The sequence below is a fragment of the Canis lupus genome, chromosome 1 (genome assembly GCF_003254725.2).
Source record: "Canis lupus dingo isolate Sandy chromosome 1, ASM325472v2, whole genome shotgun sequence".
In the NCBI taxonomy this organism is placed as follows: Eukaryota; Metazoa; Chordata; class Mammalia; order Carnivora; family Canidae; genus Canis; species Canis lupus.
In genome coordinates this window covers 18018255-18044971 of record NC_064243.1, presented here as the reverse complement: position 1 = coordinate 18044971, position 26717 = coordinate 18018255, and the positions used below count along the sequence as shown (strand labels likewise).

Genomic DNA, 26717 nt, shown 5'->3' with positions numbered 1-26717 from the left:
ATATTTAACAGAGTACTAACATGCTCACCGTGGTCCCTTGACGACAGGTAACAGTATTGAGCATAGGGACTCAGAAGCAACCCTGCTTAGGTCTCTACTTCCTTTAATAACATAGGTAAGCCAAAAAATAAAAAATAAAAAAATAACCTAGGTAAGCCCAGGGAACCAGAACTTTAAAGTCATCAAATACAGCTGGTAGATGCTGCCTAAAATGAAGCCAACAGATGCCTCTCTTTGTGTTCCATGGGAAGGTCTAGAAGAAAATTAAGCATCGGAGAGAACACAGAAGTCATGTCTCCTACCATTACCAAAGGGCACGTGAGGACAGGGCTGCCCTTCAACACGAAGCCAGCCCCGCAGGCCTGCAGCATCGCATCACCCAGAGCTTGTGAGAACTGCAGAATTTCACCTTCCAACCAACCCTGAAATCACATTTTCATAAGATCCCCCCGGAATCCACACGCACCATAACGTTTGAGAAGACAGAGGTCTACACCGTGGAAGTAGCCACTTTCCCGATGGCCTGTCGCAACCACGTGTGGCCAAGTCAGAGGCCAGAATTTCTTTAGGCTCCATTTACTTTCAAGTATTTTCCCCGGCCCAAGTGAAGCTTTTCATCACTTCCTGAACCTGGGGAAGCCCCAGTCATTCGCCAAGACTGTCCTCCAGTGTAAATACCATCCTGGGAAGCTTCCTGAACATCCGAGAACTGAGTGAATGACTCCCTTCTCTGTGTTCCAGCCTGACATTTTTCCACCCCCTCCCTCGCCCCTGCAGGCTGGTCTCCCTTCACTCACCCAGCCCCCCAGGCAGCAACCAAGCCCACCAGCATCCCCCAAATAGTGATCAGACAACAAGCCTCAGCCATTCCCTGGGCCCCTGAGCTCTAGAGAGCAGGACAGAGGTGGTCCCTTCTCAGGAAGCTTCCAGACTCAGGGAGCAGCACGTCAATCATCCCACAAGCAAACGAAGGGACGAGAAAGAGAGCGAGGGGCTTACCCCGGGACAGCCCTGCTTTGATAGGGGGTGGTCAGAGATGAGATGAGATGACCCCTGAGCCCAAACACAAAAGATAAGGCGTCCTTGCGGGGGACAGCTTTTCAGGCGAGAAAGCAACAAATGTGCCCGGCCCGGGGCAGGAAAGGGCTCCTTATGCTCCAGAAGCTGAAGCAGGACAAGCGTGAAGCCGGCAGGAGCACACAGGCTGGGCCTGCTAAGCCTCGGGACAGAGGTGAATGTCACCAGTGCAATGGTGATGCAGCCGGGCACACACGTGCTCCAGGACCTGCGTGGCCGCAATGGTTGGGAATGGAGACATCATTAGGGGACTCTGGGGGGATGATGGCCCAGGAGGGGGTGGCACTGGAGACAATCGGGTGGACTCAAGACCCTATGGAGGTAGAAGCAGCAGATCTAAGAGATGGATTGGAATGGAGATCGAGGGGTGCCTGGGTGGCTCAGGCAGTTAAGCATCTGCCTTCGGTTCAGGCCAGGACTCCAGGGTCCTGGGATGGAGCCCCACATCAGGCTCCCTGCTCAGGGGGAAGCCTGCATCTCCCTCTCCCTCTGCCTCACCCCCCGGCTCATGTTCTATCTCAAAGAGATAAATAAAATCCTTAAAAAAAAGGAAATGGAGGTGGAGGCATACAATGTGGGGGAGGAGGGTGTCACGATTCAAATCTCGGTGTCTGGCTTTAGCACCAGCTGGAGAGGAGTCCTCCTCTGAACAGGTTGGGGGGTGGGGGGCGGTCAGCCCTAGATGCCCTGTGACCGTACTGCTCTGGCGATCCACAAGCGGAGAGCACAGGCTAGACACTCCGCAGGAACTGGCGTGTGGATGGTAGTGAAAGCCACAGAAATGGGGAACATTTCCCCAGGGAAGCAGAAGCACGCTGGGACTGAGTCCTGGGGAACCAGTGTTTCGGGAGACTCCTGTCCATGGTGTGGGGAGAGACTGCTCAGCCCCAGCCTACACGTTTCGGGTGGGACACCTTGTCGTGCAAGCAGCCCTGTGCGTTGTGGGGTGTTTAGCAGCGTCCCTGGGGTGTTGTCAATGTTAGTAGCACCCCCTGAGTTGTGACAACCTAACACATCCCCTAGGGCCCCAAATCGCCCTGGTTGACTAGGTTAGGGATGCTTTTGCAGTCCTTAATAAAGCCAGGGCCTGGTTTGGGTCTTGAAAGTTCATAACCAACCCGGGGTAAGAGTCTCATAAATCGCTTCGACTTTCTCACGTTCTGGCTTCGTGGACAAGCATCTAGAATTGGCTGAGTAAAACCAGACCTAGGAGACAACTGTCGTTGTCCTAACCCCAATATAGTCTACAGATCTTGAAAACCTATTAGCTTTTTTTTGTCTTTTGATGATAAAGATAGAACCCCCAGCAGTGAGTGGATATTGGTGTTAGCTGTTTTTCCTTCGTATGCAAGTACATGATAGCTCCGAGTTATGGAATGGTCTAGAAGCTTCCAAGTATCATTAGTAAAAAGATCTCTTCTCCAAATCAAGATGTCATAAGAGCCCACTTTTCCCCAAGTGGGAGCTAACTAAAAATAACTCCTGGTATTTTGTGGCATTTGCAAAGGATGGCAATATGTACCAGAATTCGGTGCTAAGCATCTTAAATACCAACTTTTGTTTGTGACTGTTTTAATAAGTAATACGATCCAAGGACATGGTTATTCTCTCCTGGCATCTTACCAAAGCACTGAAGCCATAATGTTCACTTGATCAGGCCGCCGGTGGTTCTTCTGACCCTAGATCACTACAAAAACAACCAGCTTCAACATTTGCTCTCAGAGAACATCTTCCAACGATGGCAGCTAATTCTCGTGCCTCTAAGTGTGGAAAAAGGCGTATGTCTGAGACTCTCCCTTTTCACACATCCTTGTAGAACAGCTACTACACGGTAAACACTGTGCTGGGGGCTGGGTCACATCTGGGAGCAGGTGTCTTCTCATGGAGGTGACAGCCGAGCGAAGAGACACATAGACCCGTGATTACAACACCCTTAAGGATGGCACCACCTCGGGCCCACACCTGTCCTGCCTCTCACCTGCTCAAGGTGAGGCAGGTCACTAGGGAATCCTATCGTGGCCTGCCCTGCCCTGCCCTGCCCGGACGTGACTTCAGAATTCTACTCACCAGAAACTTCTAGGTCAACAGTGCTCAACCTAGAGCCAGCGTCAGAATCACCTGAAAGTTCTGTTCAGACACGATGGCTGGGCCCGACCTCCCGAGTTTCCAATTCAGTAAGGCTGTGGCTGCTACTGCTGCTGCTGCTGCTCTCGGACGGTTCTTTGAAAAGCAGTGTCTAGGTAACCACCACTAAATCAAGCGGAGATGGCACAGGAAATCAAAGCTAGCTGCCATCTCTGTGAGGTGGCGAGTTCGGGGTCAGGAATGTACAGCAACGGACCAGAACAAACGGGGGGGCCTTCACTTTGACCTGGGAGGTGGAGGATCCGAAGTCTTCCAGGAGGAAGTAGCACCTGCTCGGCAGGTAAGGGGGGAAGGGAGTCACGGGCAAAGAACACGGTACATGCGGGGACACTGAGACAGAGGCTTGTGCTCGGTCCCATTAGAATTTCAGCTAAGGGCAGCCCGGGTGGCCCAGTGGTTTAGTGCCTGCCTCAGGCCCAGGGTAGGACCCTGGAGTCCCAGGATCGAGGCCCGCATCGGGCTCCCTGCAGGGAACCTGCTTCTCCCTCTGCCTGTTTCTCTGCCCCGCTCTCTCTCTCTCTCTCTCTCTCATGAATAAATAAATAAAATCTTAAGAAAAAAAAAAAAAAGAATTCCAGCTAAGAGGGAAATGACATTTCAAATCAGGTAACATTAGTAGAAGCGACTGCACCATTAATCTCAGGAATGAAAACATTCCTTTCCTACTGAAAGTATTTTAATAATCAAATACATCATTGTCAGCCTTTCTCTTTGCATTAAGTGCTTTCCTCCTTAAACAATAGCCTGGACTTTATAAGAATCTGTCACAGCGGCACCTGGTTGCCTCAATCGGTGGAGCATGTGACTCTTGATCTCGGGGTTGCAAGTTCAAGTCTCACACTAGGTGTAGAGATTACTTTTTTTAAAATCTTTTTTTAGGGGACCATGGGTGGCTCAGCAGTTTAGCGCCGCCTTCGGCCCAGGGCCTGATCCTGAAGACCCAGGATCGAGTCCCACATCAGCCTCCCTGCATGGAGCCTGCTTCTCCTTCTGCCTGTGTCTCTGCCTCTCTCTCTCTTTGTGTCTCTTATGAAGGAATAAATAACATCTTTAAGAAAAATAAAATAAAATAAAAATCATTTTTAAAAAAAGATTTTATGTATTTATTTGAGAGAGAGAGAGAGAGAGAAGCACGAGCAGAAAAAAAAAAAAAAAAAAAGAAAGCACGAGCAGGGTGGGGAGGGAGAAGCAGGCTTTCCGTTGAGCAGGGAGCCTGATGGGGGGCTGGATCCCAGGACCCCACATGACCTGAGCTGAAGGCAGACATTTCACTGACTGAGCCACCCAGGCGCCCCTAAAAAAGAAAATCTTTAAAAAAAAAGAATCTATCCCAACGCCAGATCACAAAGTACTAATCACTCTGCCATTTTAATTTCACTACTAAGGAAATGGGCAAATGTAGGCTGCTCAGAGTCGGTCTAAAGATCGGACGGGCACCCGTCCAGGAAACAAGCAAAGAAATAAAATAGAAATCTCAGGGTCACTTATTAAGTGGAGGTCAATGTGGGCAGAGGTCGGGGAGGGAAGGATCCAGTAAACGTACCATAAATAGGAAGAGCTGGGAATTTTGCTCATTTTCCCTCTCCCTCCCCCTGTTTGCTCTCACTCTTGCTCTCTCAAATAAATAGAATCTTTAAAAAATACATTGTTTTGAAAGATTTGACGTTTTCTAACGTAAAAATTGGAAGACCATGAACTTTGTGACATTAATAAATTGTAAGAGCACTCTAAGAATCATTGTACCACTCCTAAGACACTGCAGCAAACAAAATTTTACTTGATGATCAGATGGACCTTTGTTCTTGCAGCGGTCACCAACACTGATGCTCCTAGTCCTCTGACAAGTACAATTAAAGCCATATTATGCTTACTGATTTCCTTATGACACATGCCAAGGAAACGATATATAAAATACAACTTTATCTGATAAAAAGTAAGCATAAAGTCCCACCAGAGCACTGATGCTGGGTAGCAGGGGACACACCATAGATTTCCTTTTGTTATTCTGGCTGGGTCCTGCTAGGAGCTTCTTTTTCTTTTTTTAAATTTTATTTATTCATTCATGACACACACACACACACACACACACACACGGGGCAGGGGGGGCAGAGACACAGGCAGAGGGAGAAGCAGGCTCCATGCAGGGAGCCGGACGTGGGACTCGATCTGGGGTCTCCTGGATCACACCCTGGGCTGAAGCCGGCACTAAACCGCTGGGCCACGGGGGCTACCCTGGGAGCCTCTTTTTCAAAACTGGTTTAATGCCTTATTGATTGTACGGCTTTACCAATTTTTAACTTTAAAAAAAAATATTCCTTTCATTTAAAACCTCTTCAAATTTTGTCAAACTTCAGTGGTTAGGTACATGAAGGTTGGTATTATTTTTTTCCATTGATTTAAATTTTCTCAAAATATAAGGAAAAACATTTAAAATAAAAAGGGCCTCATTTCTAATTTGAAAAATATTCTAAAGGGATCTATAGTATTTATTGCATAGACATAAAAAAATTCTTCATAAAAGTGAATACGGAAAACAGAAAAACAGGACCTGCTGCACGTACCTGCCATCAGAAAGGCAGGTGTCTTATTTCTTACCTTGTGTGAAAACCATCACTTCCTTGTACTTTAGATCTGTTTTTGTAGGATTCCCCCACTAAATAGTCAATATCTGAAGGGCAACACTATTTCTAACATGGCCATAGCTCTGTAAAGTCAGCATTAAAAGTGAAAGTAATGGGGACGCCTGGGTGGCTCAGTGGTTGAGCATCTGCCTTTGGCTCAGGGCGTGATCCTGGGGACCCAGGATCGAGTCCCACATCTGGCTCCCTTCAGGGAGCCTGCTTCTCCCTCTGCCTGTGTCTGTCTCTGCCTCTCTCTGTGTCTCTCATGAATAAACAAATAAAATCTTAAAAAAAAATAAAAGTAAAAGAAATTGACCTTCAAAGGTGTCATTAAGGACAGGGTCCACTATAGCCATACATTCAAACATGGTGCCAAACTGTGGTTAGTACAGGCCGCATATAGCAAGAGTACATTCCAAGAGAAACGGAAGAACTCCTCAAAATCTGGAGTATGTTCTGGAATATGTATTGTCCAGGTTTGGGTCTATAGATATTGGAGGTGTCCATTGGGACTGTGACTCTTTAAACATCAGGGTTTCACTCATATTACAGCGTGTGTGAGATTTTATTTTATTTTTTTAAGACTGAATAACATTCCACTGTAAGGATACACCACATTTTGTTTATCCATTCAGCCATCGACAGCCATCTGGGTTCCTCAGGGGCTTTTTCAAGTAGGATCTCATTTTTTTTTTTAAGATGTTATTTATTTATTTGAGAGGGAGAAGAGAGAGCATGATCACAAGCAGGAGGAAGGGGTAGACAGAAAAAGCAGACACCAGAGCCTGATGTGGGGCTTGATCCCAGGACCCCAGGACCATGACCTGCGCCGAAGGCAGTTGCTTAACCCTAAGCCACCCAGGCACCCCAGATCTCATTATTTTCTTAATAGTGTCTTATTTTCCTTTAAGTGCTTATTGTAGATTATAATTCTGGTATCAGTTTGTTTCATATCTCTTTTGTCCAATATTTTACTTAATATCTACTCCTGCCATCCCACGCCCCATCGACCCTTATAAGCTCCACACAGAGGAGGACCATGTATGCCTTTTTCATCCTTCTATTAACCACCGTTTCCTGGCACAGGCCCTGGAACATAGTGAGGATCTGATAAGTAATTGTTGAATCATTGAATGAAAGAAAACCATTAGGACACCAGAAAGCCACTGGTCTTTAGGTGCATTCACAGGTTCCAAATGGTTTGTATTCAACTGTGAAAGAGAGCAAACTAATGCATGCACATGTGTGTGCACACGCACACACACACACACTTAGCTGTCTGGACACAAACAATTCCCTTGTAACACGAGAGTCAATCTGTTTGTGACTAACATTTCCATTTCCTGTGTTTTTCTTCAAGAATGCATCATGTACAAAAGTAGCTTGTGTGTTCAGCAAAGGAAAAGGAATTAAATACTGATACACGTTACAATGTGGTTGATATGCTAGGTAAAGCATTATGAAAACATTTTGCTCAGGGGCGCCTGGGTGGCTCAGTCCATTAAATGTCTGACTCTTGGTTTGGGCTCAGGTCATGATCTCAGAGTCATGAGCTCAAACCCCAAGTCAGGCTCCATGCTTAGTGTGGAGTCTGCTTGTCCCTCTCCCACTCTGTTCCTATCCCTGTGTGCTCTCTCATGCTCTTGAATAGATTTTTTTTTAAATCCTTAAAAAAAGAAAATATTCTGCTAAGCAAAAGGAATCAATCACGAAAGAACAGATGTTATATGATTCCATTTATGCAAAACGTCCAGATAGGTAAATACATTGAATCCAGAGTTGGAAAACAGACTGGAGGTTGCCAGGAGCTGAGGGGAGGAGAGAACATGGGGGCTGCTAACAGGTACAGGATCTCTTTTTTTTACATAATGAAAAGGTTCTAAATTAGACTATGGCGATGGTTGCACAACTCTGTAAACATCCTAAACACCACTGGACTGAACCCTTTAAAAAGATGAATAATATGATATGTGATTTATATCTCCATAAAGCCATTTAAAAGAAAGACAACGTGGTGAGGGGTGGGGGCACCTGGGTGGCTCAGTTGGTTAAGCCTCTAACTCTTGTTTCTGCTCAGGTCATGATCCCCAGGGAGTAAGATGGAACCCCGCCTTGGGCTCCACACTGAGTGGGGAGTCTGCTTGAGGTTCTCTCTGCCCCTCACCACCCCACACTTGCTCTCACTCTCTCTCTAAAAAAAAAAAAAAAAAAAAAAAAAGACAACATATAGATGGAGATGGAGGCAGCTACCTGCATTGGAGGGTTGGGAAGAGCTTGCCTTCCCAAGTCATCAACACACAGCAAGGGGGGCAGCAGCTTTGACAGCAGCCCTGGAGGCACAGACTTCCCTCACAGCAGAGGCTCCCTGACCCCACAAATCCTGTGGATTACAGACCATCTCCTTCCAGTAAAGGCCTCTGCTTTGTGCAAATCATTTCCTTTTTCTTTTTTTTTAAGATTTTATTTATTTATTCATGATAGACATAGAGAGAGAGGCAGAGACACAGTCAGAGGGAGAAGCAGGCTCCATACAGGGAGCCTGATGCAGGACTCAATCCCGGGACCCCAGAATCATGCCCTGGGCCAAAGGCAGGCGTTGAACCACTGAGCCACCCAGGGATTCCCCCATTTCCTTTTTCTAACACCAGTCCTCTGCCTGCACCAAAGTAGGAACACATGCTCTGAGGATAAGCAAAGGTAATGCTCTCTGGACCAAAACTTTACATAAATATACATATATTTCTGAAGAGCTTCTTTATAACTTATTGTGAGTGACCTGAACACAGCCCACTGAGTTTACAGCACTTTGAAACTCAGATTTCCATCTGCAGCCCAGGCTCTGCCAAGAAAGTTATCTTTGGTTCCTCTTTCTCTAGCACCCCATAGCCAGTCTGTCCGGAAGTCCTGTTGGCTCTACCTGTTAAGTATACCCACAGCTTTCTCTTTCTCCCGCAGCTCGCTCAGGTCCAAGCCTCCATCCACAGTTCACCTGGGTCAGCTTCCTACCTGGTCTCCCTGCCTGGGACCACCTCCTCCATCATCTCCGCACAGCAACCACAATGACCCTTTTAAAATGCAACCAGCCCACAGGTCACGCTACTCCAGTGAGCAACATCCTGCGCCAACCGCCCCCCAACCCTGCGCAACGTCAAAGCCAAGGTCCTCACGCACCAGGAAAGCCCTGCATGGTGGGGGCTCCCCTTCCTGCTGCTCTCAGCTTCTCCTCCCATACCCCTCGCACTCACAGGTTTGAGGAACAGCCAACCACCTGTTCACTGGCTTCATCAGACAAATCAGGAGTCAAGTGCCTGGACATTAGGGCCTCTGCGCAGAGAAATCGGTCCCTTCTGTCCAGGACACTCTGCTCCCAGATCCTCATGGTTCCCCCTCTCCCTGCTAAGCCTTTGCTCAAATGTCACCTTCTCCATGCTACAACTGCATCCCGTTCCCCAGACCCCCTCCCCCAAACCCCTCTACTCTGTTCAGCTTTCTCTTTTTATCACCACTAGTGCTTATCTTCAGATATACCATATCATTTACCCCTTTACCACTGTCAGTAGCTATGTTCTCTCTCTCTCTCCCTCCTCTAGAAGGTGAGCTCCAGGAGGGCAGGCTCTTCGTCTACTGGATTCACCGACGGATGCCAAGTGCCTGGCACACAGGATGTGCCTCTTAATATCTGGTGGGCAACTGGCAGGATGGATAAATGAGGCCTCTGAGGCTAAGGAAGAGGGTCCACTCTGTGGAATGCCCGAGGAGACAGAAAGCTGTCTAGGAGAAACCAGGAGTGTACGTCTTTGGCCAGAGAACTCAGGAAGGGAGACCATGAGTTAAGCAGGAGACAAAGCCTGAGCAAATGTCCTTCGGCTTCAAAAACAGTGTTGGTCCAAGTGATCTTAAAGGACACATTAGTTGCTATGTATCCACCATTCGCACAGTCTGAGATTCTCAAATTGACTTTTGAGAATGTTCACCATGTTTCTCTATGGAAGGGTTGAAGTCTAAGATTGATTTTTAAAAAAGTCTAAAAATCTTAAGTTGAGCTAGACCAAAAAAAGTTTTGAAGCTCGGAGAAATCAGCCATAGTAGGGGATCCCTGGGTGGCTCAGCGGTTTGGCCCTTGCCTTTGGCCCAGGGCGTGATCCTGGAGACCCGGGTTCAAGTTCCACGTTGGGCTCCCTGCGTGGAGCCTGCTTCTCCCTCTGCCTCTCTCTCTCTCTCTCTGTCTCTCATGAATAAATAAATAAAATATTAAAAAAAAAAAAAAGAAATCAGCCATGGCAGCCCCAATACCGTTTTTGTGACTGTGACCAGCATAGGACAGGAAGAGGGAATATACCTAAGGATGGTGGTATTTGGGCTTAGTCTGAAGAATTTTTTTTTTCCCACTTAGAAAAGAAAACCTGGTTTCAAAACATGAAAATCCTTTTTTTTTTTGGCTACCTTTTCACAGTCTGAACATAAACTGAGAGTCTGTTGATCCTTAGAAAATATAGATTAAGATACCTTTAACCTAATAGACTGATTCTAATCATCTAAGAAAAGCTTCTGTTCTTGCTGTGCTATTATTACAAAGATGCAACATGGGAAAATTCTGAGTAAATGTCCTTGGGCTTCAAAAAGAGTGTTGGTCCAAGTGATCCTAAAGGACACATTAGGTGCTATGTGGGGCCAATCCCCAGTCTATAACTGACCTTTGGCCTTGAAGCTTATCTTGAAAACCATGGATTCTACTCCTAAGGTCGAACTGTACTCTATTAAGTATTCAATTTTTCAAACATTTAAATATCAGTTTCTCTCACCTTCTTCCACTCCTTCCACCAAAAAACCCCATTCGTTTTAATCCAAGTCAACTCTGGGGGAAAGTGAAGGATTTTTTTCTCTACTACAGAATGTCGTCCTGGAAGACAGCTGTGGTCTGCAGAGGCCTCCAGAATGTAGAGCCAGGCCTCCTGAGATTTTTATGCCTGCGCTGGCACAGGGCAGAGTGTCGGCCACTCCATGGACCAGCTTCACGAGAGCAGCTGCAGGTGAAAAGGAGAAGCGTGTCATGCCCTTCACACGCCCTCCATGCAACCATCCTCCCTGCAGTTCCGCACATTATCTCCAAGCTGGTATGGGAGGAGGTGTTTGGGAGGAAATCGGGCCTGCCCATCCTAGTCACTTTCATAGAAAGATAAATGTCACAAAACCAAATAAGATCTCAAAAACTCCTATGAACGAACAAATACGTATTTGCCTATGTTCATAGCAACATTATTCACAATAGCCAAAGGTGGACCCAACCCAAGGGTCTGTCAATGGATGAACAGATAAACAAGATGTGGTGTATACACCGTGATTATTCAGCCTTGAAAAGGAAGGGAACTCTGGTATCTGCTAAAACACGGATGAACCAGGAGGACATTGTGCTGGGTGAAATAAGCCAGTTGCAAAAGGACAAACTTATTTTCATGGGGACAAAGTGGAATAGAGATTATTAGCTGTGGGGAGAGGAAATGGGGAGCTACTGTTTATAAGGTACGATGTATCAGAATGGGATGATGAAAAAATTCAGAAATGGACAGTGATGATTGTTGCCTGATACTCTGAAGATGCTTAATGCCACTGAATTCACATTTAAAAATGGCAAATCTGGGCAGTCCGGGTGGCTCAGCGGTTCAGCATCTGCCTTCGGCTCAGGGCCTGATCCTAGAGACCCAGGATCAAGTCCCACATCAGGCTCCCTGCATGGAGCCTGCTTCTCCCTCTGCCTGTGTCTCTGCCTCTCTCTCTCTCTCTCTCTCTGTCTCTCTCATGAATAAATAAATCAATAAAATCTTAAAAAAAAAAAAGGCAAATCTACCCCAAAGATACAGATGGAGTGAAACACCAGGACAACTGCACCCCAATGTTCACAGCAGCAATGTCCACAACAGCCAAACTGTGGAAGGAGCCTCAATGCCCTTTGACAGATGGATGGATAAAGAAGATGTGGTCTATGTACACAATGGAATATTATTACTCAGCCGTCAGGAAGGATGAATACCCACCATTTGCTTCAACATGGATGGAACTGGAGGGTATTATCCTGAGTGAAGTAAGTCAATCGGAGAAAGACAATTATCATATGGTATCACTCATACGTGGAGTCTAAGAAATAGTGAAAAGGACCACAAGGGAAGGAGGGGAAACTGAGTGGGAAAAAATCAGAGAGGAAGAAAAACCATGAAAGACTCTTGACACCTGGAAGGAAACAGAGGGTCACAAAAGGGGAGGTGGGTGGGGGATGGAGTCACTGGTGAAGGGCACTTAGGAGGGCAGGCGATGTGATGAGCACCAGTATATACATTTGCCAATATATAGTATATATAGTATATATTTTAAATTTAAAATTTAAAAACCTTAAAAGATAAAAACTAAAACTAGCAAAATTTTTAAAAAAGATTTTATTTATTTATTCATAGAGACACACACAGAGAGAGAGAGGGAGGCAGAGACACAGGCAGAGGGAGAAGCAGGCTCCATGCAGGGAGCCTGATGTGGGACTGGATCCCGGGTCTCCAGGATCACGCCCTGAACTGAAGACGGCGCTAAACCGCTGAGCTACCCAAGCTGCCCTAAAACTAGCAAATTTTATAAATATTTTGCCACAACTAAAACAAAATTCCCTTGAAATAAACTTCTGCACTAAGGTGAGATCATGAAGTTCTGTTACCAAAAATAGACTACATATTTTCACATAATCCTCACAACCTCTCCTGTCTGATGAACCCTACACACCTCCTTTGTTTTATAAGGTTCCAGAATTTGTTTTTTAATTTTATTTATTTGACAGAGAACGCGTGCGCAAAAGCGGGAGGAGTGGCAGGGGGAGGAGAGGGAGAGGCAGGGAGCCTGATGCAGGGCTGATCCCAGGACCTGAGCCGGAGGCAGATGCCTAACCAACTGAGCCACCCAGGCACCCCCAGATTTTTTTTATATAACATTTGCTAGAAGCCTGGAAATTGACTCCTGATGTGGCGGTAAGGCCCATAGTTTCCAGCATGAAATATATAAACTCTGACCCATCTTCCCATGTAAGTGAATATTTAAACCACCCAAGACAGTTATCTATTTTCTTATAGAAATCAGCAAACATTTCTTCTGGATCCACAGATCGTATATCCATATGTCTGGGGATGGTCTCAGTAGTTCAGTGCATCCCTAGAAGACACAGTAAGAATCTCTCAGGCCGTGCTTTATAAAATACATGATGCACCCAACTTGTGGGAGCTTCCCCAACAGCAAGAATGGACAGTGGGAGACCGTGGGAGGACAACGCTTGCTGCTCAAGGAGTTCCAATGAGGCTTTTCCAGCTCAACTTGAGTAAAGGTCAGAAAACTGATTTCAAATACTGTGTGCTCTAAACCAAACCTCAAGTCCGGTGGAACGAAAGTCACTCAGCAAAGAGGCAAAGCCATCAACGACAGCCCTGTAAATAAAGACCAAAGCTACTAGCCAAAGGTCAGGACACACATGTACTCAATGCAGAAGTGACAGGATTCTCCGTCTCACAAATGGGAGGTGGCCATCCGACACTGAAGGGCTGCCCCAGGCCAAGGGTGACCTCCGCACCCCCACCCCAGGAGTCAGTGCCTTTTCCCACACTGACAGCCAACTTTGGGGCACAGCTCTCCCTTCTTAAATGCAAATTCACTAGTCTGGAGACTGATAAGGAACACAGAGCTTGGGGGCTGGAAGTGGGCTGGGCCACCCTCCAGGGTCTTAGGCAACCGCCTCCCCTTGCAAAGGACAACATCCAGAGAGCAGAGGGGAAGAGAACACCAGGGCTCCTTTCTAACCAAAGAAGGAATTAAACAAACCACCCACAACTCAGGCCCTCTGCAAAACTCACAGACTTCAGTGAAGCAGGGAGGAAATCCAGGACAGTGCCTGGAGAAGATCCTCAGGCATTTTGTAAATGAATTAATGAGATTGTACTAAGGGTCTCTGATTAGCACTGCTTACTAGGTGCTGCAAATGAGAGACACCGGCAGAGAGCACAGATCCTTTCAGGAAGACTCAAGTTCCAGAAACTCCTGAGTTTTGAACACGGAAGAGTAATTTTTTTTTTTTAATGGACAGAGGCTGACAGGAGGTGCAGCGGGGGGGGGGGGGGGGGGGGGGGGGGCGGTGGTAAAGAAGGCACAGAAGTGCTTTCTGTATATGTCCCAAGAGCCTCCACCGTGCAGAAGGAGAACCCAGGACCTCGTGACTGTGACTGAGTGGCATGTCTCTAAGCCACCAAGGACCACGGAACTTCATGCTGTCCCCAGACACTTATGCTCCAGAAGTCAAGCCTTGGATGTGGAGGTTCAGAATCTCGCCCCTATCCTAGGGGACTCTTCCTTGCCAGTGCCTGGTGCAAATAGTCACCTATGTTTGCTAAAGAAATACTAACATGCAAAGTGATTCCTGGTTCCTACACAGTCTAGGAGAAATGCAATTGCTGGATGAGCAATAAATATTTACTGAGCACGATAACAATGACAATAATTTTTTTTGTTTGTGTTTTGTTTTGGAGAGCAAGCACATGCAAGCAAGGGCAGGGGAACGAGCAGAGGGAGAGAGAAGGAGTCTTAAGCAGACTCCACACTGCGTGTGGAGCCCAAGGCAGGGCTCAGTCTCATTCACCTTGAGATCAGGACCTGAGTTAAACCAAGAGTCAAAGGCTTAACCAACTATGCCACTTGGGCGCCCTGACACAATAGTAATATTAATGATTATGTCTTATTGAGCTCTGCACCAAGCTAAATTCAGCTAGACTCATTTTCTCATTTGAAACTCATCACACAACTATTATTATTCCATTTTACAGGGGAAAAAAAAAAACAAAACTGAAGCCCGAAGGATTAAGTAACTTGCCCTAGGTTATATGGGCTAAGAGAGCAGTGAGACCGGGATTCCATGCTAGTTCAAAGGACTCCAAAGCACATGTCACCAGGGTCTGTTTTACTGCTGCTTCCGGGTGCCAAGGGCACCATTTACTGAACATATTTCCTATTGTGTGTGTTTGGGAAACAATTTATTTAAAAGCACAATGCATTTAGAAGTATTAGGGAAGGGATGCCTGGGTGGCTCAGCGGTTGAGCGCCTGCCTTTGGCCCAGGGCATGATCCCATGGTCTCAGGATTGAGTCCTGCATCGGGCTCCCTGTCTGGAACCTGCTTCTGCCTCTACCTGTGTCTCTGCCTCTCTCTCTCTGTGTCTCTCATGGATAAATAAATAAAATCTTAAAAAAAAAAAAAAGTATTAGGGAAAGTACTAATGTATTTCTGAGTGATCAGATAATAATTCCTGTTTGCTAAGAACAAGAAACAAGACTTCTATATATACATGCTTTCTAGATTCTTCATCATGCCAGGTCTTTGGTAACATAGGACCTCAAAAGATCTTAGATTGGGCATTCTTTTTAGCTGGGCACAGGAATGGGGTTTCAGGAGTAATTTGGTTAACAAAATAAAGGATAAGCTATCTTCTTTTTATGTTATTAAAACTCTCTGACAGCAAATTAATTTTTACTTATCTTAATAAGTAACAAAACACCTACAGGTATTATGAATAGAATTAAACTAATTGGTGCCAACAAACACCTAAAAACTCACAAGACTCCCCCTGCCCCCCAAAAAACTTCTCAGGAGAGGAATCTAGGAACAAATACAGAAGCAAATCTAAAATTATGTGCTTGGGACGCCTGGGTGGCTCAGCGGTTGTGTGCCTGCCTCTGGCTCAGGGCCTGATCCCAGGCCCGGGATCGAGTCCCGCGTTGGGCTCCCTGCATGGAGCCTGCTTCTCCCTCTGCCTATGTCTCTGCCTCTCTCTCTGTCTGTCTCATGAATAAATAAATAAATAAAATCTTTTAAAAAAATAAAATAAAAAATAAAATTATATGCTTAAGGTACTTTAAAGGCACTTTCTTTAGACAGACGTGACACGAATGGACCCCACAAAACTTGTTCTGGTAACTAAAAAGCAAGTTCCTCTGCATTCACAAGAGCAAAGGTAAATAGTAGATTCAAGTCTCCCTAGAGTTATAAGCATCATCTGGATTTCATGAACGTCCTCTATGAAAAACTAAAAAGGAATTCAAACCAGCAAGGCAATAAAATATTAAAGATACACCAAACACCTGGGCATTGTACTATTTTTAAAATATCAGTTTAATGAAGAAAGTAAGAACCCTGGAACACCAATACTGTGGATAAGGGACAGTCACCTGTTCTCTCATTTAATTCTCGAAACAACTAAAGGAAGTTGATAATACCCTTATTTGAGGAAATTGAGCTTCAGAAATTTTAGGAATTTGGGCAGCCCCAGTGGCCTAGTGGTTTAGCGCCCACCCTCAGCCCAGGGCCTGATCCTGGAGACCAGGGATCGAGTTCCACGGGCTCCCTGCATGGAGCCTGCTTCTCCCTCTGTCTGTGTCTCTATCTCCCTCTCTCTCTGTTTCTGATGAATAAATTAATAAAATCGTAAAAAAAAAAAATTAGGAATTTATCTAAGGTTAGTCGATTTTAAGAAAGTAAATATAACTTAAAAGCACATACAATCTCAAATAAGTAAAAGAACTGAATGAAACCTGTGGGAACCTAAGTTCACTTGTTTTCCACTACTCTTTGCTTTCAGAAGGAAGGAAAAGAAAGGAAGGATGGAAAGAAAAAAAGAAAGGCAGGCAGGGAGGGTGAGAAACCTCTTAGAGCAGGAGCTGGTTGGTGCCATGAAGGCTAAGATCCTAGAGACTAAAATCCAGGTGAAACACGGAGCCAGCATTAAATTTGCCTTCACTGGCAGACTTTTTCGTTAAGCCACTTGCTTTACCAACTCATTACTGTATTTATTTAAAGATTTTATTTATTTATTTACTTGAGAGAGTGCATGCACGTGCATGGATGAGAGAGAGAGTGAGCAGGGGAAGGGGAGCAAAGGGGGAGGGACAAGCAGACTCCCAGCTGAGCACAAAGGATGTCCTGCTCCATCCCAGGACCCTAGCAGAAGCAGGATGCTTAGCCCACTGAACCACCCAGGCACCCCACCAAATCTTATTGTAAAGTCTCCATTTAAAAACAAAATCTATAAATTGAACACCAATAAAAAATAAATTTATTTAAAAAAAATAAAAACAAAATCTAAAACAAACAAACCAAAAAACCCACCTCCTCGTTCTGTCACTAAGAGAACAAGTGCACACTGGCAAGCATCTTCTTTAAAATAAAAAAGCCAGAAGCAAAGCTTAAAAACGGCCAGAGCTGCTGTCACACAGATGGCATTTTTGTTCACCACCAGTATTAAGCCCTATGCACCTCTGTCACCCCCCGTAACAGATGCCCAGAGCCACCAAGAATTACCAGAGCACCGCCACCAGCAAGCGGCAAAAGAAGACAGTGGTTAAGGTTTCCTTACCTAAAATTAAAACAAGGAAGCCTCCACTACATAATGAAAGTCATTAAGAAAATTCAGAGAGTAATTGCAGGCAGACTTCTCCCCCAGAAAGCAATCAGCTAATAAGCATCAATTATCTTTTGCACGTAAAGGTATTTATAGGAGGTTCAAATAAAGCCTCCACCAACGGGCCCAGCATTAAGGAAAGGCATTTTACATCTCACACAAAAGTACTCCCGAGACGACTTCCCATTTTCTGTGCCTTTTTTTTTTTAGATGCTCTTGTATTTACTATCCCTGGAGATTAGATCACACACGTGCAGTCCTGCTTCCTAAGGGCAGCGTCCTTCGCGCGTGCCCTACTGTGTGCCCGGTGCCCTGGCCGAGCTCCCGGGAGCAGAGGCCGGACCCCGCTGCAGGCCCGCGCACCGCGAAGCTGCGGAGAATCCTTTCTGGGGCGCAGGCCGGGCGGCCTCCGGGAAGGGAGCGAAGCCGGGAGGACCGGGGGGGGGGGGGCGGTCCGTAGGGGTGCAGGGCCCCTGCCTCGCGGCCCGCATCCCCTCTAACCGCCCGTCCCCCCCCCGCCCCCCCACAACCGGCCAATTGGCCACGCTCCGGGGCCCGGGCGCACCCCCCTCGGAGAAGTTGGGCGGACGACTAGACGCTTTTTCTTCCACTTGGGGAAGACGTGGGGGAAGTGGGGGGAAGCACCCCCCGCCCTCTGCACCCCCGGCGCCGCCAGGCTGCACGCACGCCAGCCCAGTGACAGCGCGGGGCATCCCCCGGGGAGGGAAGGAGACGGCCCCGGGCAGTGCCACGGGAGCTGCGGGGACGTCCCTGCCATCCCGGGGGCCAGTGTCCCCCTTCCTCATCACCCGGGGCCTGCAGCTCTCGAAGGCGCGGGGAGGGCAGCTGGTCCTCCCGCAGGCGCGGCGGAAGCGATCGCGCCCTCCATCCCCGCCCGCAGGTGCGCCGCGCGCATTAGGGGCTAAGTAAGGTCTTTTCCGGGCACCTTGGCATCGGCTCCCTAAGGGTCAGGGTTAGGGACTTCGAGAGGGGCGGCCGACCCTGCGGGGAAGCCAGAGCATCCCGCCCGCCCCCGGGAGGACCCGCAGGTCCTGCCAGGCTCGCCCCCCAAAGCTGAACCGCAGACAGGTGCGCGGCCAACCCAAACCACCCAGACGCCACCTGCGAGCCCCGTGTGCTCCCGGCAGGTGAAGCCTCCCGGCCTCCTGCACCGCGCTGCCAGCCCCGACGCGCCCGGTGTCCCGGGCCCCCGCCTGGTCCCCCCCACCCCGGGGCGGGCTCCGCAGCCGCAGGGCGCGGACAGCTGCGGCCACCGCATCCCGGATCCCGGGAGGCCGCCGGCTCGGGGGCACCGCGGGCCGGGCGGGGGGGGGGCAGCCGGGGGGCCTCCTTACCTGGCGCTCTCCGGCCCCGGCTGGGACATCCGTCGGGGGCGCGCCCCTCCGCGCGCTCGCTGCGCACCTGGCCGCCGCCACCGCCGTCGTCGCCCGGCCCCGGCCCCGGCCCCGGCCCCGGCCCCGGCCCCGGCCCCGGCCCCGGCGGCCGCGCTAGCGCTGCATGGCGCACGGGGGCTGGCCCCGGGCCGGGCAGCGTGTCCAGTCGGCGGCGACTCCTCCGGCTCCCGCCCGTCGCCAGGGGCTCCCCGCCCTCCCCCGCCCCGCGCCCTGCGCCCGGGCGCCCGTCCTCCGCGGCGCCCTCGCCCTGCGCACGCCCGACCGGCCCAACTGGTTTCTCCGCTCCGGGGCGGCGCCTGCAGTCGCTCTCGGCGGCCGCGGCCGGGGCCCGGGCCGGGGCGGGGGCGGTGCCGGGCGTCTGCCCTCCCTCGGTCCCTCCCGGGGGCGGAGAGGGGCCGGGCGGGCGGGGAGCCCCGGGGCGGGCGGGCGGGCGCGCCACGCCGGGTCCGGACCCGCGCCCTCCGTGCGCGCCCCCGGCAGGGACCCCCCCCGCCCCCCGGCCGTGCCCCGAGCGCGCCCCCGGCAGTGACCCCCGCCCCCCGGCCCCGCCGGGCCGGGACCCCGCAGCCTCGGTCGCCCTGGGCTCCTCAGGTGCACCCCCCGCACTGCCCCCCGCCCCCCGGCAGGTGCCCCCCGCCCCCCAGCAACTACCCCCCCCCCGCCCCCGGCCGTGCTCCGAGCGCGCCCCCGGCAGGTGCCCCCCCCCCCCGGCAGGTGCCCCCGTCCCCCGGCAGGTGTCCCCCCCACCCCCCAGCAAGTGCCTCCCCGCCGCCGGCAGGTGCCCCCCCGCCCCGGCCGTGCCCCGAGCGCGCCCCCGGCCCCGCCTGGCCGGGCCCCGGCAGCCTGGGTGGCCGCGAGCTCCTCGGGCGCCCCCTCCCCGGGCCCGCCCCGCCCGCCCCGCGCCGCTTTGCCGCTTTGCCGCTTTGCCGCTTTGCAGCCTCCCGGGGTCGGGGAGCTGGCGGGCTCCCTCGTAAGCGGAGCTGTGCCCTCCCGACGCCGAGGCACGTCCCGGGCGCGGTCGCCTACCGCGCCTGGCGGTGCACAGAGGGGGACCAGGCCAGAGCCCCGAGGGTCCGGCGGAGAGCGGACGGACGCCCGCGCCTCGGGCCGGGGTCGGGGTGGGGGTCGGGGCGGGCAGCGGCGGGCGAGAAGGCCCCGGCAGCGGCCTTGCGGGGCGAGTCTACACCGCAGCCCCCGTTCCGCGGACTCTATTGCTCACCCGCCGTGGAAGAGCCACTGCGGAGAACGGAAGAAAGTCAAAGAGGAATCAAAGAGGCGGCTTAAAATGTAGCAGGGGAGATAGAATTCGTGGGTGAATATCCAGTTACCTGCAGATCAGAGAGTTCCGGGTCACTGGCCTGAGTTCCGACGCCCACCTGGGGGCTCGAGGAAGGCTTCTCCGAGCGGGCCACGCCTAGGATGGGGCTCAGAGGGGCGCCTGGGGGGCTCAGTGGTTGAGGGTAGGGATCCGGGGGTCCTGGGATCCAGCCCCCCACTGGGTGCCCCGGGAGGAGCCTGCTTCTCCCTCCGCCTGTCTCTGCATCTCTCTGTCTCTCAGGAATAAATAAATAAAATCTTTAAAAACAAAAAAACGAGGGGGCTCAAAGTTCCAACCTTTTAGGATTCAGAGTTGGGTGGAGAGGATAGTCAAAGACTAGGCCACTGTTTCATCTCTAGGTATATGTAAGATTCAACCCATATTGTTAAACCCTAAACTGTGCTGAATTTTTCATTTTTCATTAGACCAGCTTGATTTTTTAAGTATTTTTTTAGATTTTTAAAAAAGATTTTATGTATTTATTCATGAGAGACAGAGAGAGAGAGAGAGAGAGAGAGAGAGGTAGAGACCCAGGCAGAGGGAGAAGCAGGTTCCATGCAGGGAGGTCGATGTGGGACTCAATCCCGGGTCTCCAGGATCACACCCTGGGCTAAGGGCACGCTAAACCACTGAGCCACCCAGGAATCCCTTTTAAAGTAATTTCTAAGCCCAACGTGAGGCTTGAACTCACCACCCTGAGATGGACAGTCACATTCTCCAATGGCTGAGCCAGCCAGGCGTCCTGCCACACGTGACTTCTGACTAGGTGGGCTGGTCTCTCTGGGCCTCAGTTTGCCCATCTATACAATGAGACTGGACTGGATGATCTCAAACGTTTCCTTCCATTTTCTGAACCCAGCACCACAGCAAAGGTACAGAAGCCAGAAAACACGGGGCCCGGCGAGCAACGAGGGGGAACACCAGGTGGCTGGCAGGGCGGTGGTAATCCGGAACGCTGGAGAGGGAAATGGAGCCTTTGAAGGCAGGTTAGGGAGTGTGGGCTTCCTTTGACAGCACCTGCTAAGCACTGAAAGCTCTTGATCACAGTGGTGACATGATCCAGGTTGTGTTTTAGGGGAAGTAATGGGACTCGTTTGAAAGAAGATAGGACTGAAGATGAGGGTACCACTTAGGAAGCTAGTCAAGCAATGTAATGTCCCGAAGGAGTTGCCACTGAAAGGAAGAAGGAGAAGGAGCCTTCAGGGACAGCAGCGGAGACGTGGCAGGGCGCAGTGTGGCCAGAATCTGCAACTGACTGGCAGACAGAAACGCAGACATGAGCCAAGTGCTCCGAGGTAGGTGCTACAGTCAGAAGGAAGGAAGGCCTCTGAGGAGACCTCTGCCCTACCAGGAGAAAGGCCCTAGTAAGCTGAAGAATCAAGAGATGACTCTAGACTAAAGGAAAGATTCTGTTCTTTCTTACAGATCTACCAGCCAAGGGCTCAAGCTGTCCAGGAAAACCTTGCATACAAGAGAGACCACACTAAGACACCTCCAGTGCGGCCTACACTCAGATCTGATCAATAACGTCGCTGTGGCTGTATTTAACTCCCCCGGGGACACACTGAAGGTTTCCAGCTAGTTTGTTTTTCCTACAGGTCACACAGAGTGGGGAAAGGTGGAGATAAGGGGACATAATGGGCATTATTTTAAAGATTCATTCATTTAACAATAGCACATAGTAGGCACTGTTCTAGTTGCTTGGATACATCAATGAACCAATCAGGCAAATTGTATCTTAGAAGGTGACAGATGTTCTGGAAAAAAAAAAAAAAAAATAGAACAGGACTGGCTGGGAGGAGGCCGCTGAGGGAGACTTCTAGGATGCTATGAAAATCCTATATCTTGGGATGCCTGGGTGGCTCAGTGGTTGAGCATCTGCCTTTGACTCAGGGTGTGATCCAGGAGTCCCCGCAGGGAGCCTGCTTCTCCCTCTGCCTGTGTCTCTGCCTCCCTCTGTGTGTCTCTCATGAATGAATAAATAAAATCTTAAAAAAAAAAAAAAAAAGTAAGCCCTATGTCTTGATCTGGGTGATGGTCATATGAGTGTACACATATATAAGAGTTCACTGACCTTTACATTTAAAAATAAATAATAAAAATAGAGCAGGGCTAAGAGATTAAAACAGTCCTCTCCCCTAGAACCCACCAAAGCATGTTCAAACCGTGTCCCACTGAGTTTCCCTCCCATGTCACCTTCCCTGTCATTGAGAAGACAACTCTCAGATCATGTCAGCTGCCATGGCTGAGAAAGGAAATAGATGACCTGGACGTCCTGACTTTTGTCCTCTCTGAAAGAACCATGCCAAATTTCAGGGTGCCTTGCCAGGTCAATCCCTGGAAGTGTTTAATGAATGCGACAAAGATTGATTTTGAAACGTATCTTACATGAGTCACTTCTTTGTCCTGGCAGCAGCCCTGATCCCACCAGCCTCTTCGTTTCTTTCTCAGCGCACCTTGATGGGATTAAATAAGCATTCTGGTTTTATTTAGAAGCCACTCCCATTCCCTTTACCTTGCAAGGGGAAAATAATTCCATGCAGGGGAAAATAATTAACAGAAACCATCATTTCTAAATAAGGGTAACAATGCTTTTCAGCTTTTGTAATTTCCTGTTTCTTTTTGGGATTTTTTTTCTCCTCTCTCTCTCTCCTCTCTCTCTCTCTCTCTCTCTCTCTCTCTTCCCCATTTCTTGGCAACACTCCTGTGCATTTTCATGATGTGGGTAGGAAGGCTGGAGAGGTTGCCAAAAGATCTAGCTCATTTTACTGAAAATTCATTTCCTAGAATCTTTTTCTACAAGCTAGGAGCTAAAGAACAAAAGAAATGTTTAAAGGGAGGTGATACTGCCTGTATTCAGTGCTTTACTAAGCTCAGTGGTCACTGAAATTAAGTATTTAATGCCAGCGGAAAGGTATTTATGCCCCACTAGGTGCTATTGTAACCTGTGCTTGGCAGTCAGGATCAACTCAGTTGGAAGGCAAATTCTTCCCAGCCGTTTTCTAGACCAGCTCCAGAATTCTAAACATGGTAAGAAGGTACCTCGTAGGTGAGCCTGTCTTTGCAATAAGTGGAATTAGAAGCTTCAAATAGGGTGTCCCACTTTCTTTTAAATGATATTTAAGACAACAGATATTAATGATAAAGTCTGTTGTCTCTGCAAAGATAATTTTCCAAATTCCTTCTGATTTAATATGCTGGAATTCCACCTCCTTTACTACTTACTGACTTCTTTTTTTCTGACCACCGTTTTAAATGAAAAGTTGGATTGCAAAAGAAACCTTAAACATCAGGGAACTAAAACAAAACAAAACAAAACAAAAAACAGGTAACTAAGTGTGTCTCGGTTATTTTGTTACTGCCCATGCTTAACAGGCAAGAGATGTCAGGGAGGTAATATTTCTCAGCACTTTATTAAAATTCACGTCTCTTTCTTTCATATTCATGACTATCTAAATATATAGGGTTAGTCTGCAGTTATTTTTTTTCTACAAGGGGATGTTAGTTACCTACTGTTATATATGAAAATGTCATGAACATTATGTTGAACTGAGCTGATAACACCAGTTAAACTTAATCCATATAATTAATCAACAATTATCCAAAATACCATTGTTGGTATATGTAGCCATATTTTTGTGTGATTGAAAGAAGTTTGTGTGTATCGCCTTATGTTCTGTTTTCATAATTTACCGTTGTGTCATGAAAACAGTTCACTTCCCAACTTCATCCCTCATCTCTCGCAAACTAAGCTCCAGCTATCCCAAGCTGCTTGCAGTTCACTGAATTCTAAATAGCACTTGATGGGGGCGCCTGGGTGGCTCAGTCACTTAAGTCTCTCCTTTGACTTTGGTCATGAACTCTGGGTCCTAGGATTGAGCTCCCCCACCCGGCTTATACTTCAGTGGGGAGTCGGTTTCTTCCTCTGCCTCTGCTCCTCCCTCCCTCCCTCCCTGCTCCTCTGGGCTCTCTCTCTCTCTCTCTCTCTTTTTCAGTCTCAAATAAATAAATGCAATCTTAAAAAAAAAAAAAAAATAGCACTTGATGTTTCCTCTGTACTCCTGATTCATCTGCCTGGTCTCCAGCTCCAAAGTAACTTTCTCGGGGTAATCCTTGCCCCAGACACCCCCAGACAGTAGTTCCCATAGCTATGGAAGCTATAATCCATTGTATTTTAGCTACTTACCTGTACTCATTCCCCACTGCACAGTGAGCCCTTTGAAACCCGGCACTGGGTCCTTATTCTTCTTGGTCTCTCAGAACATTGTTCTGGCACCTAAGTGTCTATCAGTTCTTGTAGAATGGTGTGCATAGTCATCACTCTCAACAGTTGTATTTTCTTCTGCTCACAATTTATTTAATCATTGCTATTCTTTTTTTTTTTAACTTTTAAAAAATATTTTATATATTTATTTATTTGAGATAGAGCTAGTGAGAGAGAGCAGGACCCCGGGCGATGGGTAGTGGGAGGGCACAGGGAGAGAGAGATGCAGGCTCTCCGTGGAGCAGGGAGCCTGACATGGGGCTCTATCCCAGGACCCTGGGATCACAACCTGAGCGGAAGTTGGATGCTCAACTGATTGAGCCACCCAGGTGCCCCCTAATCATTGCTATTCTTGAATATTTATGTATTAACCAGATTGGCTTCCAGAAATATCTGACCAACTACAACCCACCACTATTTAAGAATCTTTTAAATATCTTCCTTTTCTCTAATTCTTATTATTTAGTGGTTGTGATTTGCCCTTCTTTAATTGCTTCTAGGAACAGCGTGTTGCCAGTACAAGACAAGCTTGTGTTTTATTAGAATTAGGACATGATTAAGCCTTTGTTGCCATCACTGGAGCAACAAAAAGAACGGTATTCAAATTCCCCCATAAAGTTATAGCAGCCTATGCTGTGTATGAATACTGCCTTTTTATTTTTCCTAAGCTGCCAGCCAGCAAGAATGGTTGTCCCTCCCAATTAAATGCAGAAACAAAACAGTAAGAAACAATTTTTCACTGATGACACTGGCAGACAAAAAAAAGTCTGCACTTGCCCTGCATGGACGGTGTTTTTGAGGAAACAGGCATTCATAGGCTGTTGGTGGACACGTACACTGTGCAACTCTTTTGGGAGGAAATTCAGAAACATATATCAAAACATATGTGACTTGTGCCCCAAGAATCCACATCTCAGAATTTATCCTAGAGATGTATTTGAGCATTTATACAAAAGTAAGTGTACATAAATATTCATTGCACCATGCTTTTCACTGCAAGAGTCCAGAGGTGAGCTCAATGTCCATTAATAGTGGTTGCAGCCATATAATGGGATAATAATCAGCCTTTTCTTTTTTTTTAAGTTAGAGACATCTACTTGTGCTGCTGTTTGGAACATCTCCCAGATTTATTTTTATATAAAAATGCAAAGTACAGAAGAGTGCGTGTGTATAAATAAAATATACGTGTGATGTTTACAGGTTATCTCCATTTGTGTAACATATAAATAATACACGTGTGTTTTATATGTGTGTGATAGGTAGGTAGATGGATGGATGGATGGATGGATGGATAGATGATAGATAGATAGATAACCTGTAGGAATGCACAGGAAATTGTTGACAATGCTCATCTCTGTGGAGGAGACTATTTTTTTTCACAAATGTCATTGTACAATTGAAATTTTTTTTTTTTTGCTATATTCCTGTATAATTTTTGAATTTAACTCAGTTTGGTCAAAGTAATAAATACCTATAGTTTAAAAGCTCAAGTAACAACTACAAAGTTGCTAATGAAAGACAATAATCCCCCTGCCCCACCACTTCTCATGCTCAATGATGTTCTCCAGAGAACTTCTGGTTGGTTCTTGCATTTACTTTCATAATACCAGTAACATACTTATATTGCCATTTCTGATGTTTTTCTGTCTTAGACATCATCTATGGCCTTCCTGCTATAGGGGAAGAAGAGTTAACTGTCATGCATCCTATTCCCAGCACCCTCACTCACTCTCTCTCCCATCATAAGTAGATTGCCATTTATAGTTAAATTGTGTTCAGTAGATACAGTATTATGACTATGGAAATATTGTTGGCATCTAAGCCACATGGTATTCTATGATTACATTCCCTTTCTCATAAAGTTTTTGGTTTTGACCTGGGTTAAGTATTGCCTCCCCTCCCCAACCCCCCATTTACTACCCCTCATCTTTTTCCTACCATTAATTCAGGGCCCAAATTGCTCACATAACCACAAGGCTCCTCCCAGGACTGTCAAACACATAATTCATCAGTTTACATTCTTCCCCCTTGGGATATCCCCTGCTGGAGCCTTCGGTCCCCTGTTCCTGTGTAAATAGATTGTTGTTCTGCAGGACTTCCCTTCACCATCCTTCTAAGACGTCCTGTTGCTTCACGTTTTCTTTTTTGTTGGACCTGCTAATTCTGGTGGAGCACATCTGAAAAAGGAAACATTGGAGAGGAATGTGTTGAGGCTTACTATGTCAGTTAGGATGGCTTTAGTGTTCTGGAATACAGATGGGTTGTTTTATCATCATCATCATCATCAAATCTGTAAGTGTCTGGAGAAGAAGGATTCACAGTGTGATTAGTGGCTCAGTGATTCCATCAAAGCCCAGGTATTTCTCATATTTCTGCTCTGCTCTCATCACAGTGGTGGCTATGTCCCTCT

The 26717-nt window shown here is 48.0% G+C and overlaps 1 protein-coding gene across 1 annotated transcript in view; it reads right to left on the bottom strand.

The window, feature by feature from the left end:
* Positions 1-18919, bottom strand: part of ATP8B1 (ATPase phospholipid transporting 8B1) — a 122889-nt gene extending 103970 nt beyond the window's left edge. Inside the window, 1 exon segment of the mRNA XM_049111557.1 lies at positions 18666-18919. The gene's annotated coding sequence lies outside the window, so the exon portion shown is untranslated.
* Positions 18920-26717: the final 7798 nt, after the last annotated feature.